Below are 20,794 nucleotides of genomic sequence, written 5' to 3' on the forward strand. Positions count from 1 at the left end.
AAGCCTCAGCAGCACGAATACTATAAATATTAGGTAAGGTAAAAGAACACTTCCCTCAGTTCTCCTACAAAAAGGGAGCAGCAGCCACAGTCCTGAGGGCCACCAAGTCTCGGGCAATCCTAAATTCCTCCCTTTTCCTCTCTCCTGATTGGCATTTGTCACTTGTACGCTCAAAAAAATCCATAGGTTAAACAAAAACTCCAATGAAATGAAAATGCAAAACTCCAGTGAAATGCAAATCCCTGGAAAACTCCTGCACTCAGGTGGAAGGAGCTGAGCAAACACCAGGATAGTCGTCTAAAGTACAGGGAAACAAATGGTCACATTGGCTGGGAACAGGATCTCCCGCTTCTCCAGGCCTGGACAAACACGAATTCCAGTATCCCACCCTCTGGCACATCACCCTGCCCCTCGGGATGCCGAGGCAGAAGATCCATCTGCATTCATCCCGTCCATACAAAACCTCCAAGCCCTGACACTGGAATGGTGAAAGCATTCCAGAAGGAAAAGGGGATTTTCTCCCACTCTCCACCCAACACACTTCCCTAAATATTAAGATTGAATCAAACAGCACCTGCTGGAAGAATGGAAAGGCCAACTCACTGTTTCTCGGGAACGTTGAGCCTCGTGCTCCAGAGCAGAGGCTCCAGGGCTGTGTTTTCCATGCCAGGCAGGAGGGAGTGTTTTGGCCCAGCCCCAGGGAACTCAGAGCTGACCGGTTCACCAAACAAATCCATGTTAACATTGGGATTTTGGTGTCATAAATCAGGTGCTTTCAGGTGAAAAGGTTCCGGATTGCTCCGACCACACCCTTCCATGCTTTTTGCACTCCAAAGGGCGGCATTTCCCCGACTCCAGCACACAAAAGGCAAAATCCTGCAGCTACAGGAGCAGGAACCAGGATGAGTTCTTCCCATTCCATCTGGTTTTCCAAAACCTCCCTGCCTAGGCCTTCCTCGAATGAGAAGCCTCATTCCTCAAGCAGTGGGAAGTGCCTCTTGCTCTCCTAAATCTGTATCTTGCTTCCAAGTGTTGATCACTTGGGAGTTAACAAGGAAACAAAAATGAGGAGAGCAGCTGGAAAATGACAGGATAAATACAATGGCAGCTGGGAACACCAAGGTCAACAGGAGGTGGAGTTCAATGACCCCTGTAGGTCCCTTCCAACTCGGGATATTCTATCATTGACTTGTCCATTGCACAACATCCCAAGGTTTTAAGAGGATAATTGGCTGAGGACAGTCCAGGATACCCCGTGTTGGAGAGATTCCTACGTTCCCTTAGGCAGCTCCGCCTTTTGCTCAGCCTGCCCAGGTGACACCTCCCCAGCACCTCGTCCACCCGGTCAGAGCTGCCACGGAACGCTGAGCTAATCCGAGCCTTGGGACGAACATCCAGTGAACAAACACAGCACATTCCCTTCCGCTCGCCTGAGCCAGAAGGATTTGGGTGAGCCCGGAGTCATTAAAAGCCACCTCAGATCAGTTCTGCCGCCTGAACCCCCTGAGTGTATCCCGAAAATCCAGAACGACAAGCCCTTATTGGGCTTATGGATCATATCATTCCAAAAGTTCACTTGCCTGTCTTGTTGTCCCCCAAGGGGATGGAAAATCTGGCAGGATCATTCCCCTGAGCACCAAACTAAACGTCGTGTATCCCAAGGAATAAAAGCTAAATATGCCAGACCTTGGAGTTCCTACCCAGAAATTACTGGAAAACAGGGTTCCAAGCCATTCCAGGGAACAAATATCCAAGGAGTCAGCAAATCCATGGACACAAAACATGGGTTTTGTTATGAAGGCCATGGGAAGAGTTGCTGGTTTTTCCAAGGAACATCAAACTCACTAGGAACACCTGGCCCCTGCACATGGAGAATCATGGAATTGTTAAGACTTTCAGGATCAACCCAAGTGCCACATTCACATGGGTTTTAAATCCCTCCATAAATGAGGACTCCGCCACTGCCTTGGGCAGTCTCTTCCACTGCTGTACAAACCCTTCCATGAAGGAATTTTCTCAACATCCAACCTAAACCTCCCCTGGTGCAACTTGAGGCTGCTTCCCCCTGTCTTGTCCTTTGTTCCCCGGGAGAAGGGCCCCATCCCACCCGGCTCCCACATCCAGCCATGGACTTGCAGGGAATCAGAAGGTCCCCCCAATCCTCCTTTTCTCCAGGATTCAACACACCCTGAAAACTTGCATGTTAGATAACAGAGAAACTTCCAACATTGCCATATTCCTGATTTCCCTCCCCAAATTCCTGCTCCCCACCTCACAGGGGAATTTCATCAACTCTGCCAATATTCCCAGGAGGCTACACACTTACTCAGCCGCCCATTCCTGAGCATTTTCTGCAGCTACCCACATGCTTCCCACCTCCCAACCCTCCTCTCCTCATTCCTCCGCCCTCATCCAAGGGGAACACAAAGTCAGAGCAAGGCCCTGGAGAATCCCAAAATTCTCTTTGCCAGCTGGGATTCCATAAGGCAAAGAGTTATATGCAACAAAGCTCTTTATCTCTGGCTCTTCCAGGCTTTGGAATAACCAAGGATAACCCTGGATTTGGGGATGTGCCCATTTCCTACTGACTTAAATTCCATTACAGCACCGGAGGTGTTCAAAAGGGCTTGGGAAGAAAAAACTATCCCCCCTTTTTTTTTTTAAGGGCTAAAAGACTCTTTTCCAAAAGCAACACACTGATCCAGAAATAGCCATGAAATTTAGACAGAAAAAGACAAACCAGTCCATGGCTTCCTGCAGAAGTTTTAACACCACAATTCCACCAAAGGAAAGGGAATTTTGTTACTGGATTTGTCAGTGAATTTTGAGGAACACTCTGATTCTTCCAGTTTTGGGACATGCATGTCTCTTTCTCCACTAGAAAATAAGGGGAAACTGACAAAGGTAGAGGGAAGAGCAATCCCACAGAGCAGAGAAGCTCTCCAGGAAATTTGCCCTTGCTCCCTACTCTATCCAGGGAAGAAAATGAGCACTGCAAATCACAAATTCCTGCTTTTCCTTGTGGTTTTAAAGGATGTCACTTCTCTGCCTTTCAGCAGAGCAAAGGGGAAGTTTTTCTCTTTCCTCTGACAGGGCATATGTTTCTCCAAGGAAAAAACCAATTCATCCCTGAATGCTCTCATTTAGGGAAGTGCTGGTTGTCATTAGCGGATGCTCCAGTGCCATGGAGATGGTGACAAACAACTGAATCAGCCACAAAAAGGGGAACGTGCTTCCAAAGGTTAAACGTGGCCCAGAGGTAAATGAAGAACATTTATGGGAACTGGGTATCACCAAGAAAAAGGATGCCATGGGAAGCTATGGATGCCTGGAAGTGTTCCGAGCCAGGCTGGACAGGGCTTGGAGCAACCCAGGATAGTGGATGAGCTTTAAGGTGCCTTCCAACCCAAATCACTTCAGGATTCTATAATTCTAATCATAGGATCCAAGGAGAGTAGGATCCACTTTTTTCAGGACAATCCCTGGCTGGCTGAGATGCTAGAAATTCCCAAGCAGCACCTGCCTTGCTCTGATTTTCTGGGAGGTGAAACAGTTCAATTCCCATGGGAGAAAACAGCACTAATTTGCAGGATCATTTAGCAGATCCACTGGGAAAAGCCAAACCTCCAGAGGCTCCCAGTTTGGAGCTGAAATCCATATTCCAAAAATACATCAAGGCTGCGTCAACACCAGGGATCTGGGCTGCAAAGACAAGCCATGACCAGATATTAAATTTCATCCCAAAGGATGCAGAGCTGTGGAAATTCCAACTTCCAACAGCCATGGAGCAGCAGGACACACCCAAACGGTAACCTTCCAGGGAAGAAAAGTACCTTTCAGGGAAGAAAGGGCTGAATTCCACCCCAACCTCCCCATTTCTGTTTACTGCACTGAACTATAATAGGAATGTCCTGAATTTCCCTTTTCTTCTCTTTATCCAGTTCAGATGTTTTAAGGCAGCCTGATTGGTCCAGCATTTTATTCCAAAAGAATAAGGATAAGGATTCTGTCCTGCAGCCTGCCTGGATCTAAACTCAGGTTCACTCAGGTCTGTAATGATAATGATACCTCCAGGCCAAGAAATCCCAAGGAAACATGTTCCAGAGGAAGAAATCCATTAAAAAATGCTCATTTAAGGTGGCATTCCCATATTCACTTATGGCTTCAAGTGAGTTGCACTGGGATTTTTACCACTGACTCCTGATGAAATGGCAAGGGAAGAACACCAGGAAAACTTGGAATTGAAAGCTCCAAATTGCATCTTGTATCCTGTTTTCAGGGAAAAATTCCTATTGAGCTCAAGGTCATCCCTGAAGAACCCACTTGTTTTAATTCCACACCAAGGGAACACGCAAGAACCAAAATCTCAGCTGGAAGGGAATGAAAGGCCAGGAATTTTCATGCAATTCTGCAGATATCTGAAGAGCTCTGAAGGCTCCTCAAAGAGAGGAGAAATGCCAATGGGTGGGGTAAGAGGAGGATTTTCAGAGATCTGCAGGAGCACAAGGGCGGTTAAGGAAGGATTTGAGCTAAAGAAGAAACTCCTGGATTAAGAGCCTGGGACAGAATTCCTGACAGTCTCTGCCTGCCATGCAGATTTCCAGCTCCTGCTGGAAGGAAGAAGAAAATAATCCAAAGCTTTCTCATTTCATCTTTTTCCTTGACATCTTTTCAAAGAGATCCAGAGGTAACGGATCCATGTGCCTTCCACTGGAAGGAGGGAGGAAGGGATAAAAATGAGGAAGGAGAAGAAGGAATGCCTGAAGGTACAGGGCACATTTTTCCTAAAGCTCTGTAGGAATTACATTCTTTCTCAAAAATCCCACACAAGGTCCAGCAGCACTTTTGTCCATATTTTAAGGAAGGATATTCTTAAGCAGGGCAAAATTCCCCATTTCTTATCAAAACCACTTCAATTTCTTCCATTTTCAAAGTTCCAAGCTGGGAAGGTGCCACACCTGGCAAAATTTCCAGGTATTCTTTTCCCTGATTTCTCCTCAAAAACCCACAAAATAAGGTATAGGAACACACCCAAATGAACAATATCATGTGCAGAATAATGAAAGTATCAGCTCCAACTGGCCTGGAATGAAGGGCCTGATTGACTCCCATCTATCCCAGCACTCTCCGCAGATCCCACACAAGTCCGTCTGTCACGCTCTCCATGGCACAAAGGCGACTTTCATCCACTCCCAGCTTCCAAAAAACTCCAGCCGTGCAGCTCCAAGAGCGGAATAAAATGGTTTTCACTCACCCCATCTCAACTGCTGTGTCTTTAACTGGAAATTCCTCAAACTCCAGGGCTGAATCCAGCTCGGGATGTTCTTATTCATCAGCTGGATCACTGTCGGGAGCAGAGGTGGAACCAAGGGTTATTCATTTGGGAAAAATGGAATGGGAGGGAGAGGAAAAGCAGGGTGCAGGCTCCGCAAAATAAAGCTGCGTCTCCTAGGGGAGATATAAAGGTTTAATTCAAAAAAAAAGTCTTCAGACAGGACAGGGATGTCTGGGACAGAAGAGAATCCCTGCTGGTTTAGTCCAAGGAAGTTCAATAAATGACAGCCAGGCCTGGGAATGACTGGAAGCTTTTCCAAACTCTTCTCCGTCCAAAGCTGAGCATCATCCCGAGCTTTACAACCTCAAATTTTAACACTTTTCCTCCCTACATCTTTCCAGCTGCCTGGAAAAGACCCCCAAAAACCAGGATTATGCCGCTTTAAGAAAAATTTTCTAAGGCACAAAAGCCTTAAATCCTGATTTTGCAAATCCATACAGTGATACGGCAGCTCCGAAATCCAAGTGACCTCGTTTGGAGCAGCCAGCTCCCAGTTAATTAACTTCCAAGGGGAGGGAGAGCACAAGGAACAGGACTGAGATTCTCACACAAAGTCTGAAAAAAAAAAAAAAACAAGCAGGGGTTTGTTGGGTTTTTTTTGGTCGCTCTAATTGTTTGTTCAGGGAATTTTAACAAAGTTTCCAAAAAGTAGGATTTTTTTTCACACATTTTTGATAATTGGGAGGAGCATTTTCACCCTTCCCACTTTTCCTCCTGGCACAGCACTTTCCTCAAACCCCAGCATTGCACAAGTGCTCCTTCCCAGCCCTCTGGAAAGGGAATGGGTGGACATGGCCCAGAGAAGTTTCCCTTTCTCACCACCCTTTTTCCAGCAACCATGGAGCTGCCAGGGATTTACAGCATTCCCTGTCTCCGGGATTCAGACCTGCCTGGGCAGGTAGTGGGCAGAAAGTGCCCAGTGCCTTCATTTAAACTGGAATTCAGGTCAAATCTGGATTTTTTAGGTCAGCATTGACAAAATCAGCACCTGGAGTCCATAGCTCATATCCTTAAATCTCTGATTTTGACCATCCCAGATTAAAATTTTGGAAAGCAGAGCCACCAACTCCCAAATTTCTGATTTAAATTTCCATTTAAAGGGGGACTTTTATCCTGCTCCTTGCTGAAGGGTTTTGGCTGCAGAAATTCCAGGTTATTTGCATCATTTCTCACGTAATAGGTGCTTTTCCAAGTTTCTTGTCCCTGTTGGCCATTCCCGACCCCCTCAGCCATTCCTCATCCAAGCTGGCACTGCTGGAATTTCACCAGCAGCTTTAAGACCCCCATGCAACCTTTATGACCCTGAAAACCAACACCTGGCACAACAAACACCTTCCCCCAGCTCAGGTTTCCCACTCGGAAAGCATTTTCCAGCAGTGCCCATGGGATACACATTTCAGCCAGGACAATGCCAGAAGCACGGAGAGTCCGAAGCTTTCCAAGAGCCACTTCCCACAATTTCATTATCTCCCATTTAAAAACACACAGACTGACCACAAAAACTTGGACGCTTCTCCCTGTCCAGCCAGGAGGATGCAGCAACTCATCCCCACTAAGTTTTATACAGGTGGGAGATGAGTATTCCCACCTTGGAATATTCCTTTCCTTTAAAACCATCTCCCAGAGTTTTGCTGCTTTCATACCCTGGGGTTATCTATCCCATCTTTGGGAATCACTGGGTGATTTCCCACCGGGCGCTGGCTCTAAGGACCATCGCGGGCACCAGGCTCGGCAATCCCCATTCCCATATTCCCAGTGCCAACTGAAGCCCGTCCCAAACACACCAGCAGGTACTAATTCCCAGAATTGGGCACAGCGGGAATTCTGGCTGAGCAGCAGCCTGGCCAGCATCCCAGCTCCAAGACCTCGGAGCGACATTTCCCTTACTTTTATAAGGATATATCACTTCTGCAGCTCCCTAAGATCCTAGATTAGGGATTTTTATGGCCACGGCTCAGCATCCGCCCGCGTTGCTCAAGTCAGGTACCATTCCCTGCGGGACGTAATAAAAGCTGGAAGCAAGAATCCCTGTGTCACACCCACACCCACACCGCAGCTTCTCCTCCCTGGACATCCAGCAGGACCGCTCCGGTCCCCTACTGCGGGATCCTGAATCCCAAACGACGGGATCACCTTCACGCCTCGCACCTGCCCGGGGCAGGATGGCGGCTTTCCAGGGGCGCAGGTGGAAGCCCACCGCTTCCCACGGGCCGCAGGCCATACGGCGAGTAGCCCTCCCGGCGGGAACGCCGCGCATCCAGCGGGATCCAGACCCCTCGGCCGGCATGGGCCTGCACCCGAGCGGGGCGGGGGGCGGCGGCGGGAGCACCCCCGGCCCTCCCGGCTCCCCCGCACCTGCCGCAGCGCCGGCCCCCGCTGCCGCGCCGTTCCCGGCGCCGTCCCTCACCTCGATACCGCTGCCGCTGCCGCTGCCGCTGCCGCCGCCTCGGGAGCGCCGCGGCCGCCGCCGCCTCCTCCATGCCGGGGGCCCTGCGGCCCCCGATTCTCCAACGCCGCCTCCGCCCTGCCGGGGCCACCCCCGCCTCGCCGGGGCCGCCCACTGCGCCAACTGCGTAAGGGCCGCTACGCAACCTGCGGTCGCCACGGCAACTAGGGGTGCGGGGCGCGGCGGCGCCGCCTGGTGGCGCCCGGCGGCATTGCCACGGGGCGGGGCAATCCCGGCGGATTCCTGTGGGGAATTCTCACTGGGATCCAGGGAAACCTCACCTGCTGCGAGCAGAGGCCTCCGCTGGGCTGGTGGTCATCCGCACTGCCCACGTTATCGTGGAAAGATCGCGCAAGAATCACGGAAGGATCCTACAAGATCGATTCCCTTTGAAAAGACCTCCAGGACCATCGAGTCCAGCCTTGACAATCCCCACCTTGTCACCAGCCCAGAGCACTGAGTGCCACGTCCAGTCATTCCTTAAACATCTCCAGGGATGGGGACTCCACCATCTCCCTGGGCAGCCCCTTCCAATGCCTGACACCACTTTCCAGGAAAAAATTCCTCCTGGTGTCCAACCTGAACCTCCCCTGGCACAACTTCAGGCCATTCCCTCTATTCCTGTCTGTTGTTCCCCGGGAGAAGAGCCTGACCCCCATCTACCTCTTCCCCCAGTCAGGGAATTGAGGGAGCAATAAAGCCTCCACTCAGCAACACCTGGGGCTCTCCCAATCCCCCTTCCCTGTGGAAAACTACCCAACACAGCATGGAAGTGTCCCTGATGGAGAGGGCTTGGCACACCACTTTCAATGCCCAGCATGGAAAAGCAATGCTTTCCTATCGGGAAATGTTCGCAAGAAAGATGGAGAGAGACTATTCACAGGGGCCTGGAGTGACAGGAAAACAGAGAATGGCTTCCCACTGACAGAGAGTGAAAGAGCAGCATTAGATGGGATATTTGCAAGAAATTCTTCCTTGAAGAACCAGGGCCTGGAATGGATTTCCCAGGGAAACTGTGGCTGCCTTATCCCTGGAAGTGTCTCAGGCCAGCTTGGAAAGGGCTTGGAGCACCCTGGGATTGTGGGAGGTGTCTCTGCCCATGGCAGGAGTGGAACTGGATGGGCTTTAAGGTCCTTTCCAACCAATCGCCCTCTTCCCAAAAAAACACCTCGTAAGGATGGACACACCACAACAGCCATCCCGTCTGGGAGGAAAGACAGCGATTCCATCTGGACACAGCAGCAGCCATCATCCAAGGACACAACTTAGATGCTCCTACTGCAAAAAACAAGCCTAGAAAAATGGCCAAAAAAAGAAATATCCCTGTCCCAGAAAAGCTGATCCAGCAGGGAATAGCAGCACATCCTCGCCTGCCCATTCCTCCTTAAAGCAAGTGGAGCAGCCTTCAAATGGTCTGCTGGGTGATATCACTGTACCTGGGAAATAAAACAGCCTGACAGGGGCGGAAAAACATTCAGGAAAGGCTTTGAAGCTCCAGAATTCATTTGTGCCGAGGCCTTTGTATCCTGTTCAGGCAGAAAAATCCCACTCACGCTCATTCCAAGTCCCTTTATCTTCCCAGACAGGTGCAAAGTGGCTCCGGTTTGGATGAAAAGCTGCTGCCAAATATAGCATTTCGACAAATCGTTTTATCCAGCCTGTGGCACTTCCAAGGTCTCCCTTCAGCACGATCCACTCCGAGACAGGCAGACACCCCTGGAGGCCCTGAAACCTGGAGCAGACAGAGGGAAGAAGATCAGGAAAACTAGAAATTACTCTTTTATTCAGGGAAATACATTTGGGAGCTGTCTGAGGCTTTCCAAGGGGTGGGATAGAGCACATCCCAGCCCAGATCCTGCCAATTAATGGACACAAGGTAATTAATCCGATACAGCTCAGGATTTGTGCATTCCAGCAGCTCCAGCTGCCTGTCTCCAGCCTGGTTCCACTGGATTGCAAGGACCAGACTGCTTTTACAGCCCAGCTCCAGTGTCGAGATTCATCCCAGTGATCCTCGGGGCTCCACTCCCTGACTCCTGTATGGCAGTGACACCATGTACAGGCAATGTCAGAATGTTTTGGATAAACTGGATGCCTTAATATTCCCCAAGGCATTAAGGGGAGGATTAATGCCCTCAGAAATCCCATCTTTTCTGTCTGTCATGACATGGAGGGCGGGTGGCGAAGCATTTAAGGGAATTAAGGAATTAATTTGAGCCTGTCACAAAAGACAGGATGTTCGCATGAATCCATTCCCCACCTCCAACCTCCAGAGCAAATCCATTCATTTCAAAGTTTCCAAACCTGTGGGAAAGGGTTGAGTCTGGGTTTAAATGCTCGGGGCAATGGCATGGAGATGTACACACATTCCTGGGAATCCCACACCTTCTGAGGGATGTAAAGGAGACTTAGGGCATCCCAGACACCCATCAGCTGGGTCATCCCTGTGGATAACTCGGAATCAGCCTCTCCATCAGGGCATCACCACCCATTCCACAAGGAAACCTCGGGAGGCAACAGTGGCTTAATGAATTGCTGTTCCTTACCTCTGGATGGATCTGTACTGTTTGAGCAGGAATGACCTGGGAATATGAGGGTGAGGGAATTCTATGGTGTTCTTCCAGCTGGAGCATCATTCCTCAACTACATGGATATGACATGGGGCTGTTCCCCACCATAGCCTTTGGAATTCTCCATATCAGCTCCCAGGAAAAGCCTGGACCACTGTAGGCAGCCTTGGAGCTCTGAAGATCCTGAAATGTGCCAGGAAGGACTCAATCAACAAAGGGCCCATCCAGCTCTACTGATCCCAGTGTCCTGAAAATAGCCAACAGATTCCAGGGTTAAGGATTCTCCTAAACCTAAAAGCAAACCAGCCCCCTCCTCCAGAGAGTTTGGACAAGGAACAAGGCTCCAGGAATAGCTGGGAACATGGGAAGCTTTTTATTTTTATTATTATTCAGTTTGTTGTCATTGCCACCGCCCCCAGGCTCAGCACATCCAGTCCTGCTGCTCCGAAATCCTGCTCCTGTTGGGCTCCCTGTCGGAGCCAGACACTCCGTTACTCCCAGGGTAATGAGCCCCTCTCCTCCTCCCTCCCAACCTTGCCAGCTCCCCTCAGCTGCTCCATTAGGATTACAATAAATCACAGGGAAATGGTGTGAATGAGGCTGGGAGCGCAACAGCCTCCCTGGTGCAGGGATTCCAACATCGACATTATCCGAACCATCTCCTTTCTCCTCAATCCCTGCCAAACACCAGGCTGGGCTCCATCATCCCTGGAGCAGCCACAGGCTGTTCCACCTGGCTGAATTCCAAGGGGTGACAGCAACAAGTGTCTTGGAAAGGCATTTTTGTCATTCTCAGAGGGGACAGGCTGCCAGGAAAAGGTGGACAGAAGCATTATCCAGACATTCCCTCCAGGGGGAAATATTCCAGCACCTCCCTCACCATCTCTCACTCTCTAGGGAATATCAGTTATTGAAGAATTGAGGCTGGAAAAGCCCTCCACGATCACGGAGTCCAACTGTTTCAAGGCCACCACTAACCCATATCCCGAAGTGCCACATCCACATGGATTTTAAATCCCTCCAGTGATGGGGACTCCACCCCTGCAGCCTATTCCAGTGTCTGACAACCCTTTCCATGAAGAAGTTTTCCTCCATATCCAATCTAAACCTCCACGGCACAACCTGAGGCTTCTCCCTCTTGTATTTCCCTGCAAAATTCCCACCAAACCACACAGCTTCCAAACAGATTTTGGGAAGCGCTTCTAAAAACCACAGCAACAGGCATCCCTGTCCCCCATTCCTGTGCTACCAAGTGGGAAGCGCCTGTGTTTGCTTCCATCCCCATGCTGCCTGTGCCTTCCCAGCCCTCCCTCCCTCCCTCCCTCCCTTTCAGCATGATTCCCGCCTGCGAGTCTCCATAGCCATCAGCCTCCATCACCTCCTACCAAAGCACTGCTAATCCAGTGCCTCCAGACTGCTCCTGCTCCTCAAATCCTTCATTTTCCACAGCAGATTCCCCAGAAACCTGCTCTTCCTGGATGCTGCCCTGGTGCCGCCAGCACCTCCTGGCCCAAGCCTCCACATAATTCCTGCCTGTCCCAGCCCCTGGGAAGCTCCCAAGACAGGGATGAGCGGCCAGCAGTGTCCCCCCAGCAGGAGCAGCTGCTGCAGCTCTGCACAGAAACAGCATCACTCAAACCTTCACTAAAAATCATTCCCTAACAGAGAGGCTTCTCCCACTCTCCGGATGCTCGGAAAAATCTCCTTCTCCAGCTGCCTTGGCTTTCCGTGGTTTCTCCAGCACCTGGAGGGGATCTGGGGGGCCTACGCTGATGTCCCACCCCTGAGCCTGAATCCCTAAAAATCAGAGGTAAGACCTCCCAGTCTGATCCAAACCTGGGGAGAGCTGATGCAGGGATAAACTGGAAGCCCAAATTCAGGCTCAGGCTGGCACACTGGAGGCTGAAATGCCACCCAAAGGCAGGGCAGTAATTGGGAAACCTCTGCCAGGCACCTGAAGGGATCAGACATGGAATTCTGGAATGGGTTGGGTTGGAAAGGGCCTTAAAGATCATCTAGTTCCACCCCCTCCCATGGGTGGGGACACATCCCACTATGCCAGGTTGCTCCAAGCTCTGTCCAACCTGGCCTTAGGCACTTCCAGGGATCCAGGGGCAGCCATGGCTTCCTATAGCATCCATTCCAGGGTCTCCCCGCCCTCACAGGGAAGAATTTCTTCCATAAATTCCCAAGATGTGGGCAGCACCAGGTCCCATTGCAGGTGAGAAGGGCAGAGCAAGGCTGGCACATTCGCAGCTCCATCCCTCAGGCGCAGCTCTTCCCATTCCCCACCTGTCCAGGCTGGTGACCTGGCCCTTCCTCAGGGACCCCCCCTTCCCAGCCAGAAATCTGCTTTGCTAGCAAGATTCCTCCCTTTTCCAAGGGGTTCCCACGCCGTGGGCTCACTCTTGGCATGTAGTAAACATGGCTGTGTGCACACGGATGGATTTGACTCCACGGAAAAAGCCTGGAAAGGATTTCTCCTGCAGGTTGCATCCCGGAATTCGGCACAGCCCTCACTGCTCACGATTCCAAGCACAAACTCCTCTTTCCAGCTGCTTTGCTAAATTGGTGCCAGATCTAACTCTGGAAGCCAAGCCTTCAAGACTTGCTATCAATCCCGCCAGCACTTCCCCCTCCCGAGGACATTATCCAGCATTATCCAAGCTGTGACTCCTCAGCCCAGAAATTTCTCCCTGGGAAGGACCATTAAATAACAGCTCACTGGGATTTCTCAGCAAAGCTCAGGGCATCTCCCTGCCCAGCAGCTCCAGGTGGCTTTTCCTTTGGGAAAAATGAGCAGATAAAACAGTGCTCCAGGCACTCGGGATATTTACCAGCATCCTCCATGCTCTCCCTTGGACAAACCCCTCTTTCCGAAGCTTTTTCAACTCAGGTTGTAAAAGCCTCGTGGGTTTGCAGGGAATTAGAAACAAAAACAGTGTGGAAGCTAATCCTAAAGGCTCAGAGGGGAGGAAAACGCAAAGCCCCGAGTTCCTTTGAGTCACAGGGCTGTGTTTGCAGCGCTGGCAGACAGTGGAATTCCCGGCTCCATCCCAGCCCTGCCTAATCCAGGTGTAATAACAACGTGTCATTTGCCTTATCTGCTTCACCCCCGCCAAAATTCCTGTGTGTTATTCCTCCTCCCCACCCACCTTTTGAATGCCCTTGGCTCCATCCTCCTGGCTCCATCCTCATTCAGGAGGAGAGCTCCAGCCCAGGAATGAATCAGGATTTTAGCAGGAGTCTTAGGGATGTGGGATGCCTTCACCCCCACAAACAGGAGTGCTGGCCTTTCCCCAGGGCTCCACAGCATGAACACAACTTCCCCCGCTGAGATGCCAAACCACCGGAATTTACCCCGAGGATGAGCTGCTTCCCGATTTCCAGGAGCCTGCTCACCTCCCGTGATGGGAATGGCTGCAACAGGATGGGGAAATTTACGGATCAGCTGTGTTGTTCCTGTCAGTGCTCCAGGGAATCGGTGCCGGAGAGCTCTCCCTCACCAGGCAGCACCTGCAGCCTCCCAGGCTCTCCAGGAAGCCTGGAATGCTGCTGTGGGATGTAGGCGCAGCACGGAGGATGTGGATGCTCCGGGGAGGATTCGATCCCTCCCTGCTGGCCACTTTTCTGGACATCAGTCGGATGCGACTGGAGAGCAGCAGCTGGATCCAGGGCACTTGGGTAATTTCATTAGGTCAAATCCCTCCCTCTTCTGCTTCCTCAGGATCCTGCTCCTGCTTCTGCTTCTGGAGGCAGCTGTACTGAACCAGGAGGTTTCCCATTAAGGATTCTGCCTGACTCCACTCCTGGCTCCTTTTCCACTCCTCACACCAGGCTCCAGAGCCATTCCCCACTTCTCCCGGACCTCAAAGCCTTGTCTAACCCACTTGGCTTCATCCCAGCTCCGAACTGCCAGAGGGGGAAGCTCAGTTCTCACCAGGAGACATCGCTGCCCGTTGAGATCCCAAATCCTAAATTGCAGCACAGCTCCTCCACAAAGTCCTGGCAGAGGCCTTGGGATCACCGTTCAGCAGGCACATGGGAGAGGGACCTCAGAGCAAAGCAGAGGTTGGAGACCAATAACTGGGAATAATTATCCTGAGAAGTTCCCAGCTCCCTTCTCTACAACTCCATGAAATATAGCAGGGAATTCTATCTTAACCTGGAGAAAGGAGGCTCAGGGGGACCTTCTCTCTCTCCATGACTCCCTGATAGGAGGGTGGAGCCTGGTGGGGGTCAAGCTCTGCTCCCTGGGAACAAGGGACAAGCCTCAGGTTGCCTCAGGGGAATTTCACTTTGCCATTGGATATTAGGGAAAGTGCCATCATGGAAAGGGTTGGAACAGGCTGCCCAGGGCAGTGGTGGAGTCCCCATTCCTGCAGGGATTTAAAAGCCAAGTGGATGTGGCATTTGGGTACATGTATTAGTGGTGGCCATGGCAGAGCTGGGTTACAGGCTGAACTCAGTCTTGGACGTCTTTTCCAGCCTGAACAATTCCTTGAAGGAGAGGAACTGGAAAAGATCAGGCTGGAAAGAAAAAGGCAGCAGGAAGGAATGTGAGTAAACAGCCCCTGTCCAAGAATTCCTGGGAGAGGAGTATGCTCCACTGTCAGGATTCTGCCACGGTGACAGGAGATGGGAATGATCCAGAGAGGCAAAAAGGGAAGTGAGAGAGAGGGGCTGCCAGGCGGGATCAGCCTCAGACGCTTCATGAAGGAGAAAAGGATGGATGGTTGCTAAGGGAAATGGGACAGATGGCTGCCATCAGGAACTTGCTGACTCTCGGAGACTCTAAACTCAGTTTTTGGGAAGTGGCAGGGCCAAGCAGTCGAACGCAGAGTGGCCAAACCCCAGTGACCATTCCCCCTTCCCCCCAGCTCCGAGTGTCAGGGCAGATCACATCGGAGTGGAAAAGGTCACGGAGGCAGCGGGAGCCAAGATGCATTTGCGCTTCTGCTCATCACCCGCCAGCCCTCCGTCCTCCCCTTCTCCAGAAGCCACCGGCACCATCCCACGGGCAAATCCCAGCAGGCCCCGGGACAGTGACCAGGCACGGCCACGGCTCCCAGAGAGGGAAAACCATGGGATGCTGGCTCTGGAGCTGCTGTCTGTGAAATCCCATGGCTCCTGGACATGCTGTCTCCCAGATCCGTTTACATCTCTCCCTGACATTTAAAACCATCTGAGCCTCTTGGCTTCTGCTGCTGTCATCCCTGTGCCAGGGCTCTTCTGGCTCTAAAAAAAGGCTGGAAGTTGATTTCCCGGCAAACTCAGCCCTCTCAACAGGTCTCCAACCACGGTGGCAGGGCACAGGAAAAAGGGGAGAGGGTGGGAATTGCTGCTGCCATGCTGTTTGCCAGGGGTGGGAGACATGCCAAGAGTCTGTCAAATCCTGACGGCCACAAACAAGGCTCTGAAAGCGGGAACTGGGAAGAAAAGAGGGGAAAAACATCCTTTGGCAGCACAGGCAGTGGAGCTCAGAAGCTGAGGCATGCAGCACTGGGTGGCTTCAGGCTGGGATTTGAGGGATCCAACAGGAAGAGCTGGGAGTTTGAGGAAGCTGTGCCCACCTCCGGCTGGTCCCAGGCACCACATCCATGGGCATAAAACAGAAGAACTTGTGAAGGAAGCACTTAAAGGCTCCAAGAGAGCTGGAGAGTGACTTTAGACAGGAGATGGAGTGAGAGGACAATGGGAATGGCTTCCCACTGTCAGAGTGCAGGATTAGATAGGATATTGGAAAGAAATTCCTCCCTGTGAAGGTGATGAGGCACTGGAATAGATTTCCCGGAAAAGCTATGGCTGCCCCATCCCTGGAAGTGTCCAAGGCCAGGCTGGACAAAGTATGGAGCAACTTGGGATAGTGGGAGTTGTCCCTGCCCATGGATGCCCAAACTGTTCTGGGATTTCATTAAGGGATCCCTCTGGAAGCAGCAATTCTGACTCCCCCATCCCAACTAATCACAGGCACCCCTTGGATTGAAATCACCCCAACAAGTCCACCAGGAGCTGCAGATCCCAAAATTCAGTGACCAAGAGCCCACAAGGAGCCTTCACTAGGCTCTCATTCCCAGCAATCCCACATCCCACACAAACTGGGGGAAGTCCTAAGCAGCACGGGCCGGATCATCCTCTCCACAGGATTGCTCCGCTCCTGCTGCCAAGCGGAGGAGGAGAAATTTGCTCCGGCTGCCTCAGCACCGCACAGCTCCATCCACAGAGCACCTCCGCATCCCTGCCAGGAGCAGCCAGTGGTACGGAAAACATGGAAATCGCTGGGTCCTACAGAATCCTGGAATCCCAGAATAGTTTGGGTTGGAAGGGACCCTAAAGATGATTGAATTGCAACTCCCTGCCATGGGCAGGGAAACCTTCCATAGATCAGGTTTCCCCAAGCCCTGTCCAGCCTGCACACTTCCAAGAAATGGAGCATCCACAGCTTCTCTGGGAAGCATTACAAGACAGCTGGTGCTCTACAAAAGAATGGAAGGACACTGGACATGCCACCATCACCCTCTGGATTTGCTTTGGGCCACCAGAGATTCCCAGCGAGGGAAGAAGATGAGGAGAGGTGCCAGTGCCAGCTGGGAGTTGCTCTTCCAGCCCATTCTGCTGGCTGTGTGGGCAGCTCCATCTTGGAGCCACATTCCAAGGAGCTGCTTGGAGAAGCAGCAGCTGGCTTCCATGCCAAGCTGCCACTGGCTGCTGTTGAGATAAACCCACACAAACAAACAGATGCCTGGAGATACCAGGAAGATTTGGAATCCAGCAGCATAGATGGGCTGGCCCCAGGCTGGCCGCTTTCCAGCTTGTCCATCCCGGTGATCCCAGTGCTTGGAGATGCTACCAAACATAGCTTGTCCCCATCCCTCAGAGCAGCAGGGAGTTTTCCAGGGGATCACACTCTTATCTCTTTGTCAGCAGCTCCAATTCCCACAGAGTGGGAATGCCCAGGGATTGGGTGGTAGAGGTTGGAGAGGAGCATCCACCTCCAGATGAAGAGGATTACAGCTCTCCCACAGCCCTGGAGCCAAGGGAACAAGCCCCATGGATACATCCATGTCCCATCCGCACCTGGCTGGTGGATGGGGGATGGGATTTGGGGGAGCAAGGCCAGACGGATTTGTGTCACCCAGGTCACTTCCAAGCAGGACACAAAGCTGAAGTCCCTCATCCTGGGACACTGACACAGAACCTCTCCCACGAACAAAACTGCCTTAAAATTTACAAGAAGTGTTCCAGGAGAGCCTGGATGATCCCATACATGTGTCCAAGCACAGAATGACTCCTGTATTTTGAATAATTCCTCTCCTTACCCTACAACCACCAGGATCCCACAGACATGGACAAAACAGAAAGAACAGACCCTAAAAAACCAAGGATACTATCCCAAAACTTTTAAACCTGTTGCTTTCCTCTGCATCCACAAGGAATTCTGTGTCCTCTGTCCCTCCTTCCATGAGCTAATGAGGGTTCCCCTCAGGCAGAAAATCCTCCTTTTCTGGGGAAGAGGGCCAAGGATTTGTGCTGTGTCCACCCCTGGCAGGCACAGAGCCAGGGACACACTGGCATTCCAGATGTCCAGCTGCTGGCACAGCAACTCTGGCTGAGCCAGGGTTGTCCTGCAAATGAGCCCGGCAAGACACAAAGAGCCTGATTTCCCAAATTAAGCCGCTGGAATTACTCATCCCAAAATCAGTGGCATCAGCTGCTCACAGTGACACCAATTACACGCAGTCACTGCCCGGTGCTGCTTCCCACTCATCCCAGCACATCTCTACTACAGGCATTCCCAAGGCATGGAGCAGTGGAAGGTCAAGGGGGAATTGTCACCCAAAAAAAAAGGTGAATTTGGATGAGATATTGGGAAGAAATCCTGCCCTGTGAGGGTGGGAAGGTCCTGGCGCAGGATGTCCAGAGAAGAGGTGGCTGCCCCTGGATCCCTGGAAGTGTCCAAGGCGAGGTTGGGTGGGCTTGGAACAACCTGGGCCAGTGGAAGGTGTCCCTGCCCATGGTAGGGGGTGGAAGGAGATGATCTTTAAGGTCTTTTCCAACTCAACTCATTCCAGGATTCTTCCAGCAAAAGTGCCACCAGCTTGGGACATAGAATAGGCATGAGGTGACAGGAGAAGTTGGGAGAGCTCCATCTCTCTCCGCTGCTGGACATGGTGAGGACAGACCTTGGAGCCCCCTGGAGCAGTCATGGATCAGGGGGAGGCGGGGCCGGAGCAGGCAGCTCCAGGGAATCACGTCACCAACGCAGAGCGGAGCTTTGCTGGAGTCTCTCCTTGAAATGTTTTTTGCTGGATCACCAGCCTGGTTTTCAGGGACACTGACTCATCCTCAGGAGTGCTCTTGCTGCCGGTTGCACTCCGGATCAGGCAGCAATTCCTGCCACACCTCCCAGCTCTGGGGGAGCATCCCTGAATCTGCCAGCTGGATTCTTCTCCTTGGCAGAGGCCAACTGGGATACTCAGAGTCATGGAATCCTGGAATGGCTTGGGTTGAAACAGACCTGAAAGCCCATCCAGTGCCACCCCTTGCCCTGGGCAGGGACACCTTCCACTATCCCAGGTTGCTCCAAACCCTGTCCAACCTGGCCTTGGACTCTATGGTCTCCCTGGAGTTGTCCCTTCTCCAAGCTGGACACCTCCAGATCTCCCAGCCTATGTACACCCTCGGGCATCTCCATGGCTTCCTCTGGCCTCACTCCAGCAGCTCCACGTCCTTCTTGCACTGAGGACCCCAGAGCTGGACACAGCATTCCACGTGAGATCCCACCAGAGCAGAATAGAGGGGGAAAATTCCCTCCCTCAACCTGCTGGCCATGCCAGGGAAAAATGTGCTTGGGAGGAAAGTGGAGGAAAAATCCTGGTGCATCCCCAGGGCTCCCAAGTGCTCTAGACATGATCCGGGAAGTAACTCACCTTTTCCCAATGCACTTCCAGCAACTCCTGAGCCCCAGCCTGCATCCATCCCACCAGCAAGGAGCCCACCAGGACTTCCAAAGCAGGGGGGACACCCCTCATTATTCCCCTTTTATCCCATCAGTCCTTTGTTCCAGGCGTGAGGCTGATGGGCACCTAGGATGAGTGGGGAGGGAAAACAGGAAAAGCTTTTACCAAGGGTAGAACCCCAAAATCTCATGAATTAAAGGCGTTTTGGGAGCCTCCCACTGTTCCTGGCCTGTCCATCCAAACTTGACAATGTCATCCCTTTCACCTCCTCAGCTTCCTTGGGATAATAGGCCCATCCGTCTTTCCCTCCCACTCAGGGGTGTCCAAATCCCCTTCCTGATTTCCGTGCCCCAGCCCCACGTAGGTGTAGATCCAGAGGCTCTAATGAGGAAGCTCATTTACCATGACCTAAATATTCCCTGTGCTCTGCTCCTCTGCCTCAGCATCTCTGTAATCCATGGAATACAAGTGGGATTTCTGCAGGGGAAGAAGGTCAGCACCTCCCCATCCCAGGGTTTTTCCTGCCATGCCTCTCCCTGCTTCCTGCATGAGCTCCCTGTCCGGGTGGGGCAGCACCATGTTCTCCTTCTTCCCACATCCCTTTTTCCCTCTGGGAAGCAATCCCAAGGAAAGAGGGGCTGAGGCTGCTGGCAGACACCCCATCCCACCGCCCAGCCATGCTCTGGGACAATGCCATCAGGGGGTTTCCTCCCAGTGGAAACCACAGCCAGCAAGGAACAGTGGATGGGGTGGCTGTGGTAGAATATTCCAGCACAACCAAGCTCCCTTCCTGCTTTTTCAAGGCTGTTTCCCTCGGGAATTCACAGCTAATTTAGCCAGAGGTCAGGCTCCCTGAGCCGGGGCTGAGGGAGGATGCAAATGGGACAGGTTGCTATAAAAACCACTGGCAGCTGCTTTTTTTGGAAGTCAGGTATTGATTTTTCCTTATGGAGCTCTGACTGGAGGGCACAGCATGGAGGGAGGGGGGGAACCCTTTCCCAGATAACAGAGCTGGGAGTGATCCCAATGGCGGCACATCCCACTTGGATCAGGTGGGAAGGGTGATGAGCGAAGCACAACCCTACCACTGGCTCCCAAAACGACCCCAATCCCGCTCCTGCTCCCTCCTTCCCAGACATCTCTGCGACACTGCCAGGCCCTGATCCCTGAGAGGGATTCCTGGATGTTCCCACCGCTTTAGGGACATTTTCCATGGAGGAGCAGCAAGCTACTGGGCTGGGCACACCGTGCAATCCATCTGAGCATCCATGGAAAGCACTCTGGAAGCGCAGCTGCAGCTGCCCTGAGGGTCCTGGATGTTCCCATTCCTCCTCTCTCCCTCTCATTCTCAATACCTTTGCCAGCAAAAGGAAAAATAAAGGAATTGCTGCTGGCAGCAGAAGTGATTTTCCACTCCCGCCTCTCTCCCACACTTGGATCAGCCAGGACCGTGGCCTGAAATCACATTCCATGCGTTAACATC

General features: G+C 52.0%; 1 protein-coding gene and 1 long non-coding RNA gene across 2 annotated transcripts in view; both read right to left on the reverse strand.

Moving 5' to 3' along the window:
• The window catches only part of DAGLA (diacylglycerol lipase alpha), a 57,393-nt gene extending 49,485 nt beyond the window's left edge, over positions 1 to 7,908 (reverse strand). The window contains exons 1-2 of the mRNA XM_085063653.1: positions 7,743 to 7,908; positions 5,255 to 5,344 (exon numbers count right to left, since the gene is read on the reverse strand). The gene's annotated coding sequence lies outside the window, so the exon portion shown is untranslated. The remainder of the gene's footprint in view (positions 1 to 5,254; positions 5,345 to 7,742) is intronic.
• Positions 7,909 to 9,067: 1,159 nt separating this feature from the next.
• Positions 9,068 to 19,682, reverse strand: LOC146437131 (uncharacterized). Its single transcript, XR_014852826.1, has 3 exons — positions 19,282 to 19,682; positions 10,328 to 10,598; positions 9,068 to 9,513 (listed from the first exon to the last, which is right to left on the reverse strand). It is a non-coding gene; the product is annotated as an uncharacterized LOC146437131 (long non-coding RNA).
• Positions 19,683 to 20,794: the final 1,112 nt, after the last annotated feature.

The sequence above is a fragment of the Lichenostomus cassidix genome, chromosome 5 (assembly GCF_008360975.1).
Source record: "Lichenostomus cassidix isolate B80296 chromosome 5, HeHo_3.0, whole genome shotgun sequence".
Taxonomy (NCBI): Eukaryota; Metazoa; Chordata; class Aves; order Passeriformes; family Meliphagidae; genus Lichenostomus; species Lichenostomus cassidix.